The sequence below is a fragment of the Ovis aries genome, chromosome 18 (assembly GCF_016772045.2).
Source record: "Ovis aries strain OAR_USU_Benz2616 breed Rambouillet chromosome 18, ARS-UI_Ramb_v3.0, whole genome shotgun sequence".
Taxonomy (NCBI): domain Eukaryota; kingdom Metazoa; phylum Chordata; class Mammalia; order Artiodactyla; family Bovidae; genus Ovis; species Ovis aries.
Window position 1 is genome coordinate 18,342,627 of NC_056071.1, and position 22,190 is coordinate 18,364,816.

General features: G+C 44.1%; 1 protein-coding gene and 1 non-coding gene across 5 annotated transcripts in view; one reads left to right on the forward strand and one right to left on the reverse strand.

The window, feature by feature from the left end:
• NTRK3 (neurotrophic receptor tyrosine kinase 3) overlaps positions 1–22,190 on the reverse strand; it is a 431,855-nt gene that overhangs the window by 122,370 nt on the left and 287,295 nt on the right. The gene's annotated exons all lie outside the window — the stretch shown is intronic.
• On the forward strand, positions 17,680–17,752 carry TRNAG-GCC (transfer RNA glycine (anticodon GCC)). Its single transcript has one exon. It is a non-coding gene; the product is annotated as a tRNA-Gly (tRNA).

The window sequence follows — 22,190 nt, forward strand, 5'->3', positions numbered from 1 at the left end:
GTCTTGAGAACCCCTTTTGGGCCTATCCCCCCTATAAAAGAAGTTCATCTGCTCTCCAAGAGGGAAACAACTTGGCAAAGGGGAATGAAGAGCAGAAGAGATGGGGAGTTTGGCCGTCTCAGGGCACAATGGTCAAAACAACAAAAATTGCTGGTCTCCTTAGAGACCTGAAAACTCTTCTATGAAAGAGGTGTCATTATAGCTTGAGAGTGTAATCTCCCTTAGAAGCCACGTAGCAACGCAGGCCCTGGAAGACTCCATGTCAGATCCATTAAAGGCAGGGGCCAAGCCTGCCTAAGCCTTTGCCAAGGTCCCTGAAGCTGCCTCCGTGAACATGAGCCTTTTCCCATATGAGCCAGGATCTGAAGTTTGTTTTCTCTGGAACTCTCTCCCAGGTGGAGCCTTTCCAAGATTCTAAATGCTGAAGCCTGATAGCATAAGAGGCACCGATCCAAAATCTCCCGTTGATCCCTCTTTCACTCAGAACAACCCCAGAGCAGGAAGGAAAAGGCATATGCTGTGGGAGGTGGGGGTGAGGCAGGGAGACCAGGACCACCATGGACACAGACGGAAAGAGACAGGCGGGTGGAGGGAAGGCCACAGTGGGCAGACACACCTCTGAAGAAAGCCTCACCCACCCATGGCCCATGGACCCCCACGTCTAACCTTTTCCTCCAACTGTAGACAGCGTTTCCCAGAGTCATCCAGCACAAAGTTTCTCGTAGGCCCTCTGTAGTTCAGAACAGAGCCTGGTCTTCGGGGACAGTCTAGGTGTGTGTTTTCCTGAGATGTGAACCAGAGACTCTGGGGTTGTTTTGGGGAAGGGAGGGAAACCGAGCACCCAGACAATGTGATGAAAGCTTCCTGAGCCAATCCCCTGGGGCTGAAAGCAGGTTGCATCCTCAGGGGCAAGTTCTTTACTATTCGCTGCAGCAAGACAAGGACTGGCTGCTATGGTTGCGCCACACAAAAGATGGCCTACACCTAGACCTTCACACTTCTCTGTTTTCTTGACAGTCTTGAAGATCCCATTCATCTCACGCTCTCTGGTTCACCCCAGCCCCATTCTTATGCTCTGGCCTGGGGAGTCTAGTGCTAGCAGCCTTCCAAACACCTGCCCGTGAGAACCGCCTCGCATCTTCTGTCTACACACTCTTCATCCGATTGGATTCTCAAGGCTTCCCCTTCTGTCCCTGCTTCTTCCTTTTGCTATCTGACATGGTCATTTTATTCCCAAACACTATAAGGTGGGTTTGGGTTATGGCCTTGATAAAAGGCCCAATACCAAGCGGAGCTCTGCTGGATTATTCCCCAACATTTCCTCTTGAAATATATTCATTCCTCATCTTCACGTTGCTATGTCGCGGAAATGCTTAGAACTTACACATCCTTGGCTGTGAGATGGAGGAGGTTGAAATACACAGGCGTTCTGGCACTGAGGTCATGGATGGCTTAACTACAGGGAATCAGACGCACAGAGCAACGAAGACGCTTGTCCAGAGAGACAGTGAGAGGAGCAGGGTCCCAGGATAGATGTCAGGGTGGGGAGCCAGATGGGTGCCTCACCCCAGGCATGGGGCATTCTAGTCACAGCCTCCGCATGGTTCCTCAAGGGGTGGGAAGACATGAAGGGAGCCTCAGGTAATACCTGTCTGTAACAATCCTACCATTCAATATATCACTGATCACCCTGGAATCCAAAGATCTATATAACTTAGTGACAGCATCAGGCACTGCTTACAGGTGATTCAGCATCTCCAGTATCTTAGTGGCTCAGACAGTGAAGAATCTGCCTGCAATGCAGGAGAGCCAACTCACTGAAAAAGACCCTGATGCTGGGAAAGATTGAGGGCAGGAGAAGGGGGCGACAGAGGATGAGATGGTTGGACAGCATCATCGACTCAATGGACATAAGTTTGAGCAAACTCCAGGAGACAGTGAAGGACAGGGAAGCCTGGTGTGCTGAGTCAGACACGACTCAGCAACTGAACGACAACAGCAACAACACTATCTTTTATTTTATTTTTAATTTTTTTTTTGACCACACCATGTGGCTTGCAGGATCTTAGTTCCCCAACCACAGCTTAGACCCAGGCCCTGGCAGTGAAAGCTCAGAGTCCTAACCACTAGATCACCAGGGAAGTCCCTCCAATACCTTTTAAAAGTTGATATTATTAAATCTGGGGAAGGCAATAGTACCCCACTCCAGTACTCTTGCCTGAAAAATCCATGGATGGAGGAGCCTGGTAGGCTGCAATCCATGGGGTCACTAAGAGTCGGACACAACTGAGCAACTTCACTTTCACTTTTTACTTTCATGCATTGGAGAAGGAAATGGCATCCCACTCCAGTGTTCTTGCCTGGAGACTCCCAGGGTTACATGTGGGAAAACTGAGGCTCAGTAATATACATTAAAAAGAAAAAAAACAACCCAAGTTCACTTTGCGGCAGAGTCTAATACTGAATATCCTAAGTTCTTTATAACCTTAAACTCCTTGTCATTAAATAGTTTGCAATACGGATTCTATTTGTTGCAAATTGATATTTGGGAAATGGAGGCAGAAATGGAGGTCAAGGCCGTAGTGATGGGGACATTCTCCAGGGAAAGCAGGGCTCTGCCTCTGGCTCCTTCTGCAAGGCCTGTCTGGAGGGCTGGAGTGTTCTCTCCTCACTAATGGCTTCCCTAGCCAGAGAACTGAACATCCCTGTGCCAGCTGATGCCCAGGCCGCCTCACCTTCTGTACCATCTTCTGAACTTCGGTAGCCAGCCACACCTACCACTTTGTTTGTCCTGGGACCTTCCAAGTAAAGAATCCCAAGCCCTATCCAGACACTGACCCCTTCATTCCGTGTTACTTCTGGGAGTTCCGCTTAAGAAGGATGCAAAGTAAACCTGATGACAGAGAATCATGAATTTGGAGAGAAGAGCAATTACTCAGAACACAGTCACACCTAGAGCAAGTGTGTACAGTCAGAACCCTCCTGGAAGGTACGGAGCCCAGAAGAACTCTCTCCCTGGCACCCTCTCCTTGGGTCACTATGTGAACAAAAAGTGACAGGAAAGGGCACATTATGGTAAAGAAAATGTCCCTCATAATGCCGCCTGCTTCGTTTGCTGTCTTTGCAGTGGACTCTGGAAGGTCATGGGAAGAAGGTTATCAAAGGGTCCTAATGGCCCCAGGATGTGACTCTGGTTACATGGTTCTTCATCTTTGCCTCTTGGTGCGGCTGTTGCTTTTCTCAGTCTAAGGTCTTTCCTCTCCTCCCATCAGATTCAACAAAAGGCTGGTGGCACTGAGCCAGGGAGGTGAGACCCAAAGGCCTAGACTTGCTGGCCGCAAACTAACTTGCTTAAATCGCTCAGATCATTTCCTCTGTTATTCTGAGGTTGCAAACCCAACCTATGGGCCATCTGTGGCTTTACGTTGCATCTTTTTTTTAGCATAGTTTAAACAATTTTTTGAATCAGCTTGCAACATCTAAAAGCTGGGGGATTCACATTTAAAATGTCCCTATTTCTAGATTCCCTTGAATATCCAGTTCTGTCAGTGCCGGGCCAGCCTTTCGGCAAAATGGTCATCAGCTAGTGTAAAGCAGCGGCAGCTTAGTTTACGCAGGGTGTGTGTTCTCTAATTTGCCATATATCCCTCCACTCCCTATTACCTCCACCTGGTCCCATCATTTCTTTATAATCCCTGAATGCTTTGTCTTAGCATTTGAGTTTAGAACTTTATAATAAACGTAAAGCCAGCACTAGGTAATAGGCTGTGCGTTAAGGACCAGGAAATGCCATGTCAGCGAGCCTCACTGACTGTCCCTATGATAACCAAATGTATGCTCCCTCTTGGGATAGTTGGGCTTCCCCAGTGGTTTAGATGGTAAAGAATCTGCCTGCGATGCAGGACACCTGGATTCAAGCCCTGGGTCAGGAAGATCCCCTGGAGAAGGGAATGGCTACCCACTCCAGTGTTCCTGCTTGTAGCATTCCATGGACAGAGGAGCCTGGAGGGCTACAGTCCATGATGTCCCAAAGAGTCGGACACAACTGAGCAACTAACATTTGCACTTTTCACTGGTTATGGTTAAAAATGATAAAGAAGAGGCTGGAAATCAGAAGGACAAACTTATCTCAGAAAGAGGAGCTAGTTCAGGAGTTGAACTCTATAGGTAAGAGGACACTGGGTTCAGAAACTGAGCTCCCAGGAAGAAAATATTCTACGGACTACATACAATGCTGCTTTTAGGGAAGAAGAGGGTATTGGAGTATTTGCATTATCAGTTGGCAATGCTTCCACTTTGCTTGGCACATAAAAGACACTTGACCAAAGGTTGTCAAGGGCCAGCTAGCAAGACTTTTTAATGCAGCTGTTAAATTTCATGGGGTATGATTTGACCCAAAGTATTCCCACATCCCTGCAGCAACAAACAATCTACAAAGGTTTCTTTAGCATACTGAAATGTACTTGGAACTGAAATGTCCCTCTTGTATATTTCATGGCTATGAGTATTGAACTGAGATCCCCAACTTCAGCACACAGCACCTCTTCCTGTAAAGTTGCCTCAATACTGCAGGGAAAATCAATGGTGAGACCGCCCTGGCCCACGTGCAAAGTCTGGTTCCAGCTGTGTGCAGATGCTCTAAGCGAGGGGGTTGCGGCTGAATGTAACTGTGAATCAGCTCAGGGAATCGTGCCAGGGGAAGTCACAGTGGGAGGGCATCCATGCCTGGGTGAGATAAAAGGGTGAGGAACACTGAGATTCTCAGACAAAAGCAAAAGGCACTTCCCTGAAGGAATCTTGAAGGCTCTCCTGACTCTCCCTGGAGGAACACTGCAAAGCTCAAACTCAAAAGGAGGAGGATATGCCTGGGGGCTTCGCCCTTGGCATTACTATTGTCCCAACAATAAGCTGAGCTTGGCTCAAAGAAGTGAAATGCGAGTCCCAGAGAAAGCGAAGTTTCTTCCACTCCAGGACGCTGGTGAAGTGACCTTTTAGAATCAAAATACTTTATAAGCCATGGAGTAAAATTAGTCACCTGGCAAAACCTGTTTTCCATTCTCAAAATTAACCATATAAGGGACAATTTATCATACGGGAACATCTCTTGCTTAACTGAGAGGAGCGAGAACCTCAGGTATGAATAGCGTTTCTTTATTTTCATCTCCCTCCCTGCATTTCAAAATACTTGCCTTTATTTTCTTCTTTTTCTTTTGGCATGTGGGGTGGGAGTGGGGTTAGAGGGGAGGGGCTTCTCTCTAGCTTTGGCCTGCAGGCTTAGTTGCCCCAAGGCATGTGGGATCTTAGCTCCCACATCAGGGATCCAACCCACATCCCCTGTTTTGGCAGTTGAATTCTTAACCACTGGACCACCAGGGAAGTCCCCAGATACTTTATATTCAGCACATTTCCCCCTTTTTGATTCTTTCCATTCTTTTCAAATGTTTGGAATATCTGAAGTAAGAAAGTATAGAGATGATCAAAACTGGATACCCACCACCGAATATTAACAATTTATTATACTTTGATATATTCTTTTCAAATTTTTGAGAGAGATAGATCACATTACACCTATTGCTATCAGCCCATATGAATCCATCCATCATCCTGTTCCTCATCTACTCCCTCAACCAGAGGTAACCACTGCCCTGAGATAGATGAGGCTCATTTCCAGGCATCTTTTAATAATCTGGCTGCAGAGGTATAGATCTGTTAAGAAAACTGCCCAAGTTTACATCTTAAAGCAAGGGGTGTCTTCTAGATTTATCCATGTTTGAACATGTAATTCTTATTCATTAATTGTAACTAATGGAGTTCAGCATGTGAACATGCTACAAATTTTTTGCCGGTTCTACCAACTGACCTTTATTTCCATTCTGTCATAATTCAAAAAAAAGGTGCAATAAATATTATTACACGAGTCTCTTTCCATGCACATGGGAGAGTTTCTCTAGAGCAGTAGTTGGCAAACTTTCCCTGCGAAGGGCCAGATAATGAATACTATTTTAGGATTTCTACGCTTCATACAGTCATCTTTCACTGCTACTAAATTCTGCCATTGCAGTCCGAAAGCCGCCACAGACAACACGGAAACAAACAAACATGTTCCAACTAAAACGTCACCGGCAAAAACAGATAGGGGCCAGGTCTGCTGACCTCTGCTCTAGAGGCTTTTACTCAAGGGCTGGGCATGTGAACCAGTTTCAGCATCAGCTGGGAGTTTAGTAGAAATGGAGGCTTTCAGACTCCAGTGCATCAACATCTTCATGTTAACAAGCTCTTCAGGTGACTTCTATGCACAAAAAAAAATGTTTGAAGAAGGGCTTTAGAGGCTATCTCTATCATGTATAGAAATCCTTCACTGTATTGCTAAATATCTCCCCAGAGTGATGGTACCAACTCATTTCTGTGATCACTAAATGAATGAACTTCTTATCGCATATCTCCATATCTGATATTCACTGATGCGTGGTAGGTCTTACCTTCCTATAGCTTTAAGGTACGTTTCCTAATTACTGCTGAGGTTTCCATCATCTCAACTGGAGTTTCCTGTTTTATGAACTGTCTCTTCCTATGCTTCCTTCATTGTGTTGTGTGTGTGTATTATGTACCTTATGTGTGTATGTGTGGATATATATTACCTATATAATAATAGTATGTGTGTGATCACTCTCATGTCTGACTCTTTGTGACCCCGTGGACTGTAGCCCACCAGGCTCCCCTGTCCATGGGATTTCCCAGGCAAGAATACTGGAGTGGGTTGCCATTGCCTTCTCCAGGGGATCTTCCCGACCCAGGGATCAAACCTGGGTCTCCTACGGCTCCTGTAATGGCAAGTGGATTCTTTAACACTGAGCCACCTTGGAAGTCCAATAATATTATAGAATGATACATAATATATACACACATACTATACATCTACACATACATATATACATTATATATGAGTTTGTCTTACCCTTTTTATTTGTGGGAGCCTGTTATTTATTCTGCATGCAAATTCTTTGCTGACTACATGCTTTGGAATTATGTTCTCTCCGTCTATGGTTGATCTTTTAATTTTGTATATGCTATCTTATATCCATTAAAAAAATTAAGGTCATCAAATGTATTAATCTTTCCATTTATGTTATTTAGAATCTATACCTTAAGATTTTTTTCCCCTCATCAAAAGGATGTACTCCTTTCCTCTAAAAATACTACATTTAGCAATTTCTCTTGGAGAAGGCAATGGCACCCCACTCCAGTACTCTTGCCTGGAAAATCCCATGGATGGAGGAGCCTGGTGGGCTGCAATCCATGGGGCTGCTAAGAGTTGGACATGACTGAAGTGACTTAGCAGCAGCAGCAGCAATTTCTCTTAGAGAAGAACTGCAAATAATTTATGTAGACACTCCTCACTCAAAGAAATGGGGCGTAATTCCCCAGCTTGTGTGCTATGTTTATCAGCTTACTTCCAAAGACTATGGCAAGGGGAAAATGCACCTTTTTAGTGGAGAATCCTGGCAAACATGGTCTCAGCCAGGTGACCAGGGCTAGCAAGTTCAGTGATGCCAGGCGATAAGCACATGCTCTTGAAATGATGTGATGAGAATGTCACTCATCTCTGCGGTCTTGCTCCCCAAAACTCATGACTCCAACCAATGAACCTAAATTGAGAGACACTCTGAATAAAGGCTGGCCAGTGTTCCTCAAAACTGTCAAGGTAATCGGGGACAAAGAAAGTCTGAGAAACTCATAGATCAGATGAAGTTAAAGAAACATGATAAAGTGACAGCGTTAGTCGCTCAGTCGTGTTTGACTCTCTGTGACCCCGTGGATTGTAGCCCCGCAGACTCCTCTGTCCATGAGATTCCAGGCAAGAATATTGGAGTGGGTTGCCATTCCCTTCTCCAGGGGATCTTCCCAACCCAAGGACTGAACTCAGGGCTCCTGTATTGCAGACAGATTCTTTACCTACTGAACCACGAGGGACAATAAGGCTGATAACTAAATGCAATACAGTATTCTGGATGGGGTTCTGAAACAGAAAACAGACATTTGAGGAAAAACTGGTGAAATCAGAATGAAGTATTGAGTTTAGTTAATAGTAATACGCTGAAGTTGGCTTCTTAGTTGTAACAGATGTATCCTGGTGATTTGAAGTGGATGACTACAGTAAAGAAAACTGAGTGAACTGTATAAGAGAATTCCCTGCATTCTTTCTGCAACATTTCTGTATATCTAAAAGTATTTCAAGATAAAACCTTACCTAAAAAAAACTTCTACTTTTAAATTTCAGCCAGAATTCATAATTTATTGTGTGCCTGGTATGAGATACCAATATTTTTCCTCAAGTATTTTATTAAATAAATTCTCCCTTTCATGTTGATTTGCAATGACATATCAAAAATATACACATAGTCACATATCTCTGTCTGTCTATCTGTATATCTGCATGCTGCTGCTGCTAAGTTGCTTCAGTCATGTCTGACTCTGTGTGACCCCAGAGATGGCAGTCCACCAGGCTCCCCTGTCCCTGGAATTCTCCAGGCAAGAACACTGGAGTGGGTTGCCATTTCCTTCTCCAATGAATGCAAGTGAAAAGTGAAAGTGAAGTCGCTCAGTCGTGTCCGACTTCTGCATACATATACATATATGTTTTCTGAGTGCCAAAAAAGACACTATTATATTGTTGGCCTATTTGTTTCCCCGTCTTAATTAGTTTAACTTTATAATAAGCCTTTTTGTATATGAGAGCTGCTGCTGCTGCTGCTAAGTTGCTTTAGTCGTGTCCAACTCTGTGCAACTCCATAGACAGCAGCCCACCAGGCTTCCCCGTCCCTGGGATTCTCCAGGCAAGAACACTGGAGTGGGTTGCCATTTCCTTCTCCAATGCATGAAAGTGAAAAATGAAAGTGAAGTTGCCTAGTTGTGTTCAACTCATAGTGTATATGAGAGCAAGTCTCCGCAATCTTTATCTTCTTTCAAAAAAAAAAAAAACCTTGGTGATTCTTTTTCATTCTCTCATATAAATTATAGATTAAGCTTATCAAGTAAGCACTATCAAAAATCCTGCTGGGATTTTTACTGGGAGTGTATTTATTCTATAAACTTAGGGGATCTTCAACATCTCCATTTATTGGTTCTTCCGATTTATGAACAAGATACATGCTCCATTTACTCATTCTATTTTATACTCTTAATACTGTCTTGTATTTTCCAGAAGAATTGCTTATCTTTTGCCTTTTATTTTGTTTCATTTTATTGTTGCTATTGTAAATGTGATTTGTTTTCAATTAAAGTTTCTAATGGTGTTTAGGGAATATATTAATTTGTGTTTATTGATCTTTTATTAGTAACATTGCTGAACTCTCTAATTCATTCTAGATTTATGAATACATTTGATACTCTATGTAGGATGATCATATCATTCACAAAAGGGAGGTCATGTATCTTTCCACTCTTCTTACATTTCTTTTGTTGTCTTATTGAATTGGGTAGAATCTCCAGAACATTGTTGAGTAGAATCAGAATAACATATATCCTATTGTTATTTGTTATTTTTCTTACAAAGTTCATAATTTTGGATTGTAGTTGATTTTGCGTAGGAAGGATGTTTTTTTAAATCTTTCTCTTTTGTGCTCCTTCACCACTGTCTAATGTTTTTATTGTTGCTATTTTTGCCTCCACCAAGGCTCTTAGAACTTCAGTTCCAAACCCATCCTATAATGATGGCCTGGGGCCCCTAAAGGGTAATACCATTTTAAAATAAAAATTTGCTGAAAACAAAAAATTCTACTTCAAATTTTCAACATGAATGTATAACTCCTTGTGTGACTGGTATGAAGTAATGATATAACTTTATTTTTCCTCATGTTGAGTAGTTGCTCCCTTCCATACTGATTTTACAATGGGATGTAGCAGAACAGTCTTTGCTAGTTGAGTGGCTTAAGTCAGTTCATCATCTCACAGTGGCATCTTAATCCCTCTCCCCTCCTTCATAGGCTCAGAGATTCCTCCTAGCTGTACTCTCATATAGGGATTGACAACACTGTTTTTTCAGACTCTTCATCAGCGTGGAAGCTTGTCCCCAGCTCATGATTCCCCAGCAATCTGCAGTACATATGGCCGTGCAGAACCCTCAAGAGCTAAATTCCTGTCTTTACTTTCTGCCTCCAACAAAAGTAAAAGTGCTTGTTGCCTCCTTTTTGGAGCCCAGCCTGAGAATGAAGGTAGCCCTGCTCATCAGCCTTTTATTTCTGTACTATTTATGATCCATCAGGTTATTTATCTTGCTTTCAGGCCCAGTTATGCGTTCTCATATTTTTCTGTTTCTGGAGCAGAGGAGATGCCCTAAAAAGCTCACTGCACCACCCTGACCAGAGCCTGATTTCTTTCTTTCTATATTAGAGGAAAATGTATTTTCTTTCTTTCTTTCTTTTTTTTCAAATTGGTGTCTTCAATCCTATCTCCAGCTTCCTTCTTCAATTATTTCCTGTCTCTTCAGCATCTTCCATAAATCCTGTTCTATTCTCCTTTCTGCAGAAATCTACCTATGGTCATCTCTATCTTTTGGTATATGCTCATGTACCAAATCCAAGCATGCCCACATTCCCAGACTCTCATCTAGTAAATGACGGGTCAATGTCCTTCACTTTATATACCATTGGCTATCACCCTGTTTCCTTGGTTCATTCCTGCATGCTTGCTAAGTCACTTCAGTCGTGTCCAACTCTTTGCGACCCTATGGGCTGTAGCCCGCCAGGCTCCTCTGTCCATGGGATTCTCCAGGCAAGAATGCTAGAGTGGGTTGCCATACTCTCCTACAGGGAATCTTCCAAATCCAGGGATCAAACTCACTAGGGAAGCCCTTGGGTACCAACATTTTTCACAATTCAATTCCAATTGCAATTCCACAATCTCACAGATCATTAATGATTAAATTCCTGTTATCCAAGTTCCATTCCGTTCCCAGAAACAGACATCTTGAGGTTCACCAGTGGTTACTCCTTAACGAGATTTTCTCCATTACTCTTCACCTTGACCATCCCACGTCTCCCATGACACTTAGCATACTATGTCATCTTTCTACCTTTCTGTCCCTCTTCTTTCAGTTGGATTCTTTTCCTTCACCTGTACCTATGGTCGCTTCTCAAGGATCAGTCCTCTCATCCCTGACTACTCAAAGTGTGGTTTCCGACCAGCAGTGGCAACTTCACCCAAGAGCATGCTAGAAATGAGGACTTCCAAGCTCTGACTCCAAACTTGGTAAATCAAAACCTGTATTCCTTACATTAATTTTTATTGGAGTATAGTTGTGGAGTATGGTCTACGATGTTGTGTTAGCTTCTGCTACACAGCAAAATGAATCAGTGATACACGCATCTTCTCTGTTTCAGATTCCCTTCCCATTTAAGCTCACTGCAGGCCACTGAGTAGAGTTCCCTGTGCTATGGAGGTTTTCATTAGTTACCCATTTTATACATAGCAGTGTGTATATGTCAATCTCAGTCTCCCAATTCATCCCACCCGCCTCCCCAGTATTTTAACAAAATCCTCAGGCAGTTAAAGTGTAGGAATATTGCTCTAACCGTCTTCTCTCTCTCTCTCTCTCTCTTTCGCTCTCCATGTCCTTGTAAAATCCAACCCCTTGTACCAACCCAGGGGTGTGAATTCTAACACTTTAGCCACAAACTTCCACGTAAATTTCATTCTCATAATGCCAGTTGGTCACTTGACATTTCTGTTACTGCGCATCATAACCACAAACCCAACATTTCTATAATTTCTATCCCAAACAGGGCTTCCTAGATGGGCTAGTGGTAAAGAACCTGCCTGCCAGTGCAGGAGCCTAAGAGACTTGGGTTTGATCCCTGCGTTTGGAAGATCCCCTGGAGAAGGGCATGGCAACCCACTCCTGTATCCTTGCCTAGAGAATCCCATGGACAGAGGAGCCTGGTGGACTATAGTCCATGGGGTTGCAAAGAGCTGGACATGACTGAAGTGAATTAGCCCACACACACGCATTCCAAACAATCTCCCTTCCTAATAGGCTAATTCTTTAAAATCTCTACCACGCTTACAATTACCTAGGCACAAACTGCTGGAGTCATCCTCATTTATTGCCTAGATCATCTTATCCCTGTATCTCATTAGACATCAAGTTTCAGTATTTATTTTGCAGGATCTCATTTACACATCCTTTTACTAGATTCCCCACTTCAGCAAAGCATGGCAGAAAGACCTGGAGACAGGCTGAACAGGCTATCAAATTCCTGTTCTACTACCCATTAGCTGGGTGTGACCTTAAAACCTTAAGTGAATTACCTAAATTCTCAGAGCCTCGATTTCCCTTTCTGTAAACCGTAAATATCATTATCTATTTTGCAGGCACTGTTGTGATTAAACAAAACAAAAAGGATCAGGTCAGAGTCTGGCACGTGAAATGCATTAGATGATTAACAAGTATTAGTTTAGGCTTCCTCAATCCCAATTTCCATTTCAAGGCCACTGTTTTGGGGCTTCGTAATACAGATTAATCTATCTAACATGTCATTGTCAAATTATGTGGCTAAAACCTCATATTCACCAATCCACCACTGTGTTCAGCGGCTAACAATGATTGAACATGCCTTTGCGTGAATCCCAAATGGCTTAGGCTGCCTTACTGGTCTTGCCACACCCTATTTCCAGCCAAATATTCTGGTCTTGTCACCCACTCTTCCCCTATTCACTGTCTCTGGGTTAGATAAACTCTAAGTTGACCATATCGTACAGATCTTGCTTCAGTCCTTACTTCCATGGTACTGTGATATCCTGAATGTTTATCTTCTAACTTATTTCCCCATCTAATTCCAATTAATTCTTCAATAACCAGCTCAGATCTCAGTGTCTGTGTAAGTCATTTGGCAGTTAGTGATAACTTTCTGCTCTTTTGCTCATGCCCCACAGCATGCAGCATCTTAAGTCCCTGGCCCAAGGGATCAAACCCTTGCTTCTAGCAGTGGAAGCATGGGGCGCTAACCACTGGATCACCAGGGAGTTCCTAATTGTGAGTTTCTGTGTGATATTTCTTCTTCTGTTTCCTGGAACTATTTTAAACGCATACACGACAGCGGAACTATTCATGGATATATTTTTTCGTTTCTCAGTAAGATCATTTTTTAAAACCTAACAATTAATATTTATAAGCATTTACGTATGCCAAGGCAACGAGCAAAGTACTGTGCATGGACTTCCTCATCTAACCTATACAGTATCCCTATGAGGGGAGAACTGCTGTGATCCCTAGTCTGTGGATGAGGAAGAATGAAGATCCTCAGCAACTGATGCCAAGCGGTCCTGTGAATAAGATGCGGCACCATCTTGAATCTAGGCTTTCTCATTCCAGCTCTTACGCTATATTGACCCCTCTGCTATGCTGAAACCAAGGAAGGAAGCACTTACAGCAACTGTCCCTGTCTCTTACCTGATAGACTCGCATGTCAGATAATATAACACTTGCTTTTCAGAACTGCGTGATATAACTCATGTGTGTCTGTGTGACTCTGTATAACAATATACCACATTATTTTCCAGCTCTACTATAGTATCTTGGCATTTACCAAGCGTTTCTTTTCCCAAAACTTTAAATGATTATGTTAACCTTAAAATAACTCTGTGAGGTAAGGAAAGAAAAAGAATTATCTCAACATCAACGCCTCCTTCCTCTGACTTGCTCATGTGCCTCTTTTAGAACCCAAGTCCTCAGGTCTGCCTGCCACCCCCAGGTGCCTGACTTTCCTCAGGGTCAAGGCCATTTAGTTTAGGCTTCGATAAGCAAAAGGCAAAGGCCTGAGTCTAGCAGGAAATACAATCAATAAAGTCCCAATCTCTGACTGTGTTATCAATTTTAAGCAGATTATCTCAGAGCAGAGTATGGTTAATAGGATCGGGTAACTAGCACATTCTAAATGTATAGCCCTAACAATTAAAAGATATAAGCCTGAGTTGCTTTGCTGATGATGATGAACGTATTGAAAATAATGATAAAGGGAAAGATGGAAAGAAGATGCATGGTCCCACCATGCATCTGTATACAGCAACGGTTCTTTACCTTTCTTGGTGCTTGCTCTTTTCAATTTAAGGGAATCATCAGACACACAGAGTCACACAAAGAAAAAGACTCATTTATTTTGGACAGTGGAAGTGCCCTGGTCTAGCCAAGGATCCATATTGAGAATAGTAGACAGACACCGTACAGGTCACAAAGCGTCAGCGCTTTGCAATGACAGACACCAGCAAATGCAGACTCAGACCCCTGCTTTCACTGCCCCCAAATCTCCAAATTGCTGACACCTGTTGAGGGCCTCCTGTGCTCATGGGTCCTATGTCTAGTTTGGGAACAGAAATACCAAGATGTTGTTCAGTCTCTAAGTTGCGTCCGACTCTTTGTGACCCCATGGACTGCAGCACACCAGGCTTCCCTATCCTTCATGACCTCCCAGAGTTTGCTCAAATTCATGTCCATTGAGTTGGTGATGCCATCAAACCATCTCATCCTTTGCCTCCCCCTTCTCCTCCTGCTCTCAATCTTTCCCAGCATTAGGGTCTAATCCAATGAGTCAGTTCTTCACATCAGTGGCCAAAGTATTGGAGCTTCAGCTTCATCATCAGTCCCTCCAATGAATATTCAGGGTTGATTTCCTTTATAATAGATTGATTTGATCTCCTTGCAGTTCAAGTGACTCTCAAGAGGTTTCTCTAGTACCACAATTCAAAAGCATCAATTTGGGGGCACTCAGCCATCTTTATGAGTAAAACCCAATTAGTACCCTAGAGAAGCCTAAAATCCAGTACCAAGAATGTGAAGGCTACACCTTCCTAAGCTTACCTAGCAATCATTTTTGCAAACACCAGAACCAATCTTCCAGGAGCAAAAAAAGAGAAGGAAGTTTAAAGTCAACTGGGATCCTAAATGATTATAATGTAGAATCCACTCTAGTAAGTGTCAAGAGAGCAGTACCCACCCAGAGCTGTGGGAGTTTAGTGAGGCTGTGATTCCATGTGAGAGGAAGAGAGGAGGTGGGAAAGCTGGTCTCTAGGCAAAAATGTGGAGGGGAGGGCATCACAAATGGTGAGAGCAGCTTGGGAAAAGCATAGCAAATGGTGGATTGTTACGGGTTGATTTGCACTCCCACAAAAGATAACTCCACCACTGTAGAAGGTGACCTTATTCGGAAACAGTAGCTTTGCAGATAATCAAGTTAAGATGAGATCATTTGTACCATCAATCAATTATACTTCAGTAGAAATGAAAGATGAAGTTTTTATTGAAGTAGGGTAGGCTCTAACTAATACATCTGTGTTCTTATAACAGGGGAAATTTGGACACACAGATGCACACATACACACACTCAGAATGCCATGTGAACATAAAGACAGTGACTCAGGTGATGCGTCTACAAGGAATGCCCAAGACACTGAGCAAAAATCCAGAAGCTAGGAGAAACATACACAGCAGATCTTGCCCTAGTGGCTTTAGAGGGAGCGTGACCCGGGCAACAGCTTCATCTCCGGTTTCGGGCCTCCAGACCTGTGAGACTATAAATTCCTGCAGTTCTAAGCCACCACGTTTGTCAGACTTTGTTAACTGCAGCCCTAGAAAAGAGGGATTTTTTTTTTTCCAGAAAAGCAGAGTATAATTTGGCTGGAGCACAAAACAGGAGTAAGGGTGAGATAGGGACCCAGCTCAGCAGGGTGAAACAACAGTGTTGGGTGCTATTTGCAGGTAATCTGATAAAAATGCAACCCACCAATCAAGGGACAACAGTGGGGCTACTGTGGAGAGAATTTAGCAGCTGATGGACTGAGAGCTGAAGACAGACAGATAAATGAAGAGTGACGATGGACCAACAGGATTGGCAGAGGTGGCGACACGGGTAAGAGATTTAGATTAAATGACATATCAGTGGAGGACAACAATCTTTCTACTTAAAGTTAAAAATCAATTTATTTGTTTATTTTTTTGCCAGGTGGCATGTAGGACTTCAGTTCCCCACCCAGGGATTGAACCCATGCTCTCTGCGGTGGGAGTGTGGAGTCTTAACCACTGACCACTGGGGAAGTCTCCAAAATCAGTTTCTAAATGGTGAATTCTGTTTCCCACTTTCAAAACAATGCAACATGGTTTGGGGAGAACTAAGTCGTGTAACCACAGGAGCTGCACACCTGGGGAAACAGCCCCCGGGAGCTCAGGGAGCCCGCACTCAGGCAGACACACTTGGTCTGCACTTAGCAGCCCTAGGCAACAGCTATGGGGCACCTCCACCTTCAGGGACCTTGCCCCTGGTTAGGTCCCTAGGACCTCTGCTGAAGTAGCCAGGAGTAACAGAAAGGACTTCATGCCTTAAAAGCAGATCCAGAAGCGCTTTAGGGAGCTAACCAGTGTGGGAGATGAACTTCAAGGCAGATCGCATTTGCTGTGAGGCTGGAAGAACAGAGACGTTTTCGAAGAAGATGGGAAGGAACAGTTATTCCAGGCAGAAAGAATCAGTTGAGTGATGGTCTTAGTGGGGAGGTATAAGATACACCTGAGATGGGCAAGGAGTTCCTACTGGGAAATAAATGGAGACTGTGTGTGTTTGCTTAAGTTGCTTCAGGGGTGAACAACTTTGCAGCCCTATGGACTGTAGCCCACCAGGCTCCTCTGTCTATGGGATTTCCCAGGCAAGAATACTGGAGTAGGTTGCCAGGCCCTCCTCCAGGGAATCTTCTCGACCCAGGGATCAAACCCACATCCTCTTACACCTCCTGCATTGGTAGGTGGGTTCTTTACCACTAGCACCACCTGGGAAGCCCAGATGGAGATTAACTTGGACTAATGATGTAGGGAGTTCAGGAGTTTGAGTGATAGATGAGTTTAGAAAAATGTGAGAGGGGACGACTGAAGAGGTAGGGCAGGGGCCTGCAAGCTTTTTCTAAGACCAGATAGTAAAGACTTCTGGCCTCCCAGGACACACAGTTTCTGTTGCAAGTACTCAGCTCTGCCATCGTCACATGATAGCAGCCACGGACAGTATGTAATGAGTGAGCGTGGCTCTGCTCCCACAAACTTTATTTATGGGCACCGAAATTTGAATTGCATATCACTTTCACATGTTGGGAAAGATGATAGTTCTTTTGATATTTTCCAACCATTTAAAAATAAAGACATTCTTAGCTCCTGAGCTGTCAAAAAAAAAAAAAAAAAACAGGTGGTGGTCTGAACCACACTTGCACATTACAATAGGGCAGACCCATGGCTGAAAGGGTGACTGAAGCAGCTGGACAGTGGTCAGTCAGGGCTGGGGTCACCAGAGAAGAATCAAGGAGATGGACGCCAGAGAAATGCAGAGATATCTTATGCAAATCAGATATTTTGCGACTCATTAAATGCAGGAGATAGGAGAGGAGGTGGGGGTCTATGCAGCCCTGGGGTTCTTCAGTATGGTCGATGACGGCACCATTAGCAACACTGCAGAGCCCTTGAAAAGGAGAAGGCCTGGGAGAGCTGGTGATGCTTTCAGAACAAACCCGGAAGAGCATCCTGCAGTCCTTAAAGTGTGGCCACACTTGGAATAGGAATTAGAAACCTTTTTAGGCTCTTGAATTTATTTCATCAGACCCGAAGCAAGACTCTTGCCCTTAAATGATGCCCTCAAGAAATGCACTCCTGGGACTTCCCTGGTGGTCCAGTGGCTAAGACTCTGCGCTGCCAGTGCAGGGGGCCCAGGTTCGATCCCTGGTCAGGGAAGAAGATCCTACATGCCACAATGATGGTTGAAGCTCCCAAGTACCACAGCTAAAGACCGAGGGCAGCCAAATAAAGAAACAAATATATATATATATATATATATATATATATATATATATAATTTTAAATGCCCTCCAGCACTCTGAGTAGGGCTTCCCTGGTGGCTCAGAGGTTAAAGCATCTGCCCGCAATGCAGGAGACCTGGGTTCGATCCCTGGGTCGGGAAGATCCCCTGGAGAAGGAAATGGCAACCCACTCCAGTATTCTTGCCTGGAGAATCTCATGGACGGAGGAGCCTGGTGGGCTACAGTCCACGGGGTCGCAAATAGCTGGACACGACTGAGCGACCTAACTAACTAACAGCACTCTGAGTAATTCTCAGTTTGGAGTCCTATAGTCTACTCCATTCAGAGTAGGGCCAATTCAGATAGGATACAATCGGTGGAAGAACTGAGACTAACACTACATCAATTTATTTCAGAAACTCTGTGTGTGAATGAATTCCTTTGGGACTTCCCAGGGCCCCCCATGGAACTTTCCAGGTGGCGCTCGTGATGAAGAACCCCCACCTACCACTGCAGGAGAGGCAAGGAAGTGGATTCTATTCCTCATTCCCCAAGCACACCAGCTAGCTTAGGAGGCAGGAGATGCAATTTCTAGACTCTAGATTCTCACTATAGCCAATGAATTCAATGCCTTAGGGGCCCTATTTCCTCTTCTAATGAGAATGAGACTATCTTGCTTGTTTAGAGGAGCACAGAGAAAGGTGTAATTAATTGGTCGCATTGTTTAAATAGCAACATGGTAAAGGGAAAAAGCAAAGCTTAAGTTTCAGCGCTCGTTCTGGCATCAACCACGTGTGGGCCACAAGCAAGTGATGCCTCCCCCTGAGCTCAGGCTTCCCTCCGTATGCAGAGATAATTATACTTCCCTTGAAGGCCTGAGGGTTACAGATATGCATAGGAAATGTACAGGGTAGTGCCTGACCACAAGCAGCATGAATTAGATTCTAATTCCAAATGTGACCCATAGGCAGTGTGCAATGACACAACCATACATGCCCTAGGAACAGAGACAAGGGAGTGAAATGGCAAGATATTGGCCTCAAATTCCATTATATTCGGTTGGCCAAAAAGTTCGTTGGAGTTTTTCCATAAGATGTTATGGAAAAACATAACACTTTATGGAAAAAATATAACATTTTAATGAAAGATCCCAACCCAGTAGAATCTCCTAATACTATGAATCCTTTAAAACTCCCAGGAAATGATCCAAGCAATGAGTGTGAATACAGTTGTATTTTTATCCTTATGGGTGGCTCTTCTCAGCTTTATTATTCCACTAAATTGCCAGGCTCTGGAAGATTGTCCACAGGCAAATAAACATCCAGACAGACAGAGACTTGAGGGGTCCATGGTGTGTGTGTGTGTGTTTTGTATGAATGCATTTTGTCAGCTCGTGTGTTCTCAATTCCAAAACCACCACCCTTTCACATTGTCACAACAGACCATGTCACGCTGTATGTAACCACCAGGGATCCTAGTGGTAACAGATCCGCCTGTCAATGAAAGGGACGCCAGAGATGCAGGTTGAATCCCTAGGTTGGGAAGATCCCCTAGAACAGAAAATGCCAACCCACTCCAGTATTCTTGCCTGGAGAATCCCATGGACAGAGGAGCCTGGCGGGCTACAGTTCACAGGGTCGCAGAGTTGGACATGATTGAGCACACACACACCCAGGGATCCCAGAACATTTAAATGTGTGAACTGGCATCAGGCTGGTATCCATGCATTTTTACCCACTGTAAAGATCTTACTTCTCTCCAAGTATCAAACGTGATCAAGTCTGACCATCATTTTAACACCTAGTACTTTTGATTCACGATGGTGTGATCACTCATCTAGAGCCAGACATCCTGGAATGTGAAGTCAAGTGGGCCTTAGAAAGCATCACTACGAACAAAGCTAGTGGCGGTGATGGAATTCCAGTTGAGCTATTTCAAATCCTGGAAGATGATGCTGTGAAAGTGCTGCATTCAATATGCCAGCAAATTTGGAAAACTCAGCAGTGGCCACAGGACTGGAAAAGGTCAGTTTTCATTCCAATCCCAAAGAAAGGCAATGCCAAAGAATGCTCAAACTACCACACAATCGCATTCATCTCGCACGCTAGTAAAGTAATACTCAAAATTTTCCAAGCCAGGCTTCAGGAATACGTGAACTGTGAACTTCCTGACGTTCAAGCTGGTTTTAGAAAAGGCAGAGGAATGAGAGAACAAATTGCCAACATCTGCTGGATCATGGAAAAAGCAAGAGAGTTCCAGAAAAACATCTATTTCTGCTTTATTGACTATGCCAAAGCCTTTGACTGTGTGGATCACAAGAAAATGTGGAAAATTCTGAAAGAGATGGGAATACAGACCACCTGACCTGCCTCTTGAGAAATCTGTATGCAGGTCAGGAAGCAACAGTTAGAACTGGACATGGAACAACAGGCTGGTTTCAAATAGGAAAAGGAGTACGTCAAGGCTGTATATTGTCACCCTGCTTATTTAACTTATATGCAGAGTACATCATGAGAAACGCTGGAATGGAAGAAACACAAGCTGGAATCAAGATTGCCTGGAGGAATATCAATAACCTCAGCTATGCAGATGACACCACCCTTATGGCAGAAAGTGAAGAGGAACTAAAAAGCCTCTTGATGAAAGTAAAAGAGGAGAGTGAAATAGTTGGCTTAAATCTCAACATTCAGAAAACAAAGATCATGGCATCTGGACCCATCACTTCATGGGAAATAGATGGGGAAACAGTAAAAACAGTGTCAGACTTTATTTTGGGGGGCTCCAAAATCACTGCAGATGGTGACTGCAGCCATGAAATTAAAAGATGCTTACTCCTTGGAAGAAAAGTTATGAGCAACCTAGACAGCATATTCAAAAGCAGAGACATTACTTTGCCAACTAAGGTCCATCTAGTCAAGGCTATGGTTTTTCCAGTGGTCATGTATGGATGTGAGAGTTGGACTGTGAAGAAGGCTGAGCACCAAAGAACTGATGCTTTTGAACTGTGGTGTTGGAGAAGACTCTTGAGAGTCCCTTGGACTGCAAGGAGATCTAACCAGTCCATTCTGAAGGAGATCAGCCCTGGGATTCCTTTGGAAGGAATGATGCTAAAGTTGAAACTCCAGTACTTTGGCCACCTCATGTAAAGAGTTGACTCATTGGAAAAGATTTTGATGCTGGGAGGGATTGGGGGCAGGAGAAGAAGGGGACGACAGAGGATGAGATGGCTGGATGGCATCACTGACTCGATGGACACGAGTCTGAGTGAATTCCGGGAGTTGGTGATGGATAGGGAGGCCTGGCGTGCTGCGATTCGTGGGGTCACAAAGAGTCGGACACGACTGAGCGACTGAATTGAACTGAACTGAACTTTTGATGGATATGTGTTTTTTGATACCAAGGGCAAAGATACAAAGTCGGTGTACTTTTCCTACATAAGACACCTGGGATCATGCTTTCTCCAGAGAAATGCCCTAAGCACTTAAATAAAACTTGTATCCTCTTCTGGACCCTTGTGAAGACCCCGATGTTCACGTCACCCATGCAGTGTGAGCAAGCGCCCGTGGAATAAGAAGGACATGATCAGACGGCCTGACTCTGGTGGAGAGCGAAGGTATGTGACCTCCATAGGCTTCAGTTTTCCCATCTGTAAAACGGAAATAAAGCTTTTATACCTTCTCTCTCACCAGGCCCTTACGAACTTTAAATAAGACAATGTTGGAGTCTTCCTTGAAGAGTATAGGATTTCTTAGCCTCTGTCTTAGTGACATTTGGGGCCAAATAATTCTTGATGGTGGGCATTGTAGAATGCCCACACGTGTACTGTAGGATGTTTGGCATCTCTCTAGTTACTAGATGCCAGTAGAATCCTCCACCCCACTGGGACAACCAAAAATGTCTCCAGACATTCTCAAAGGTCCCATGGGTGGCAGAGTCAGCCCAGCTGGAAACCACTGTTATGGCACATTCTACACCAGTAGAGGGTTTCACCATACCCTGTACTTTAGGAACTGGAGAAATCAGGAGCCTTAATGCCAACTAAAATTCTGTCTTCAGCCATAACATATTCTGATGCTCCCCAAAGCCGTGGACCATTAATAGGGCTGTGAATTCATGGCTGCCCGCTGTGATGCTTGTGCCATGGCTGAGGGCAGGGCGGGCAAGGACATCTGCTGCCTGAGCTGCGGGGCAGTGGCCACCACAGGGGCAGGAGGGCAGTGCTGGTGTGTGCCATGGCGGTGGCAGCCAGGCCAGCAGACTATCCCCATCGCAGCATTAGGCATGAGCTTTGTGCAGCTCCGTGAGCCCAGGTCCCAATGCATTTGTTTTAATCCATAAACTCACTGCTACTGCCCTTTATTATGACCATATTA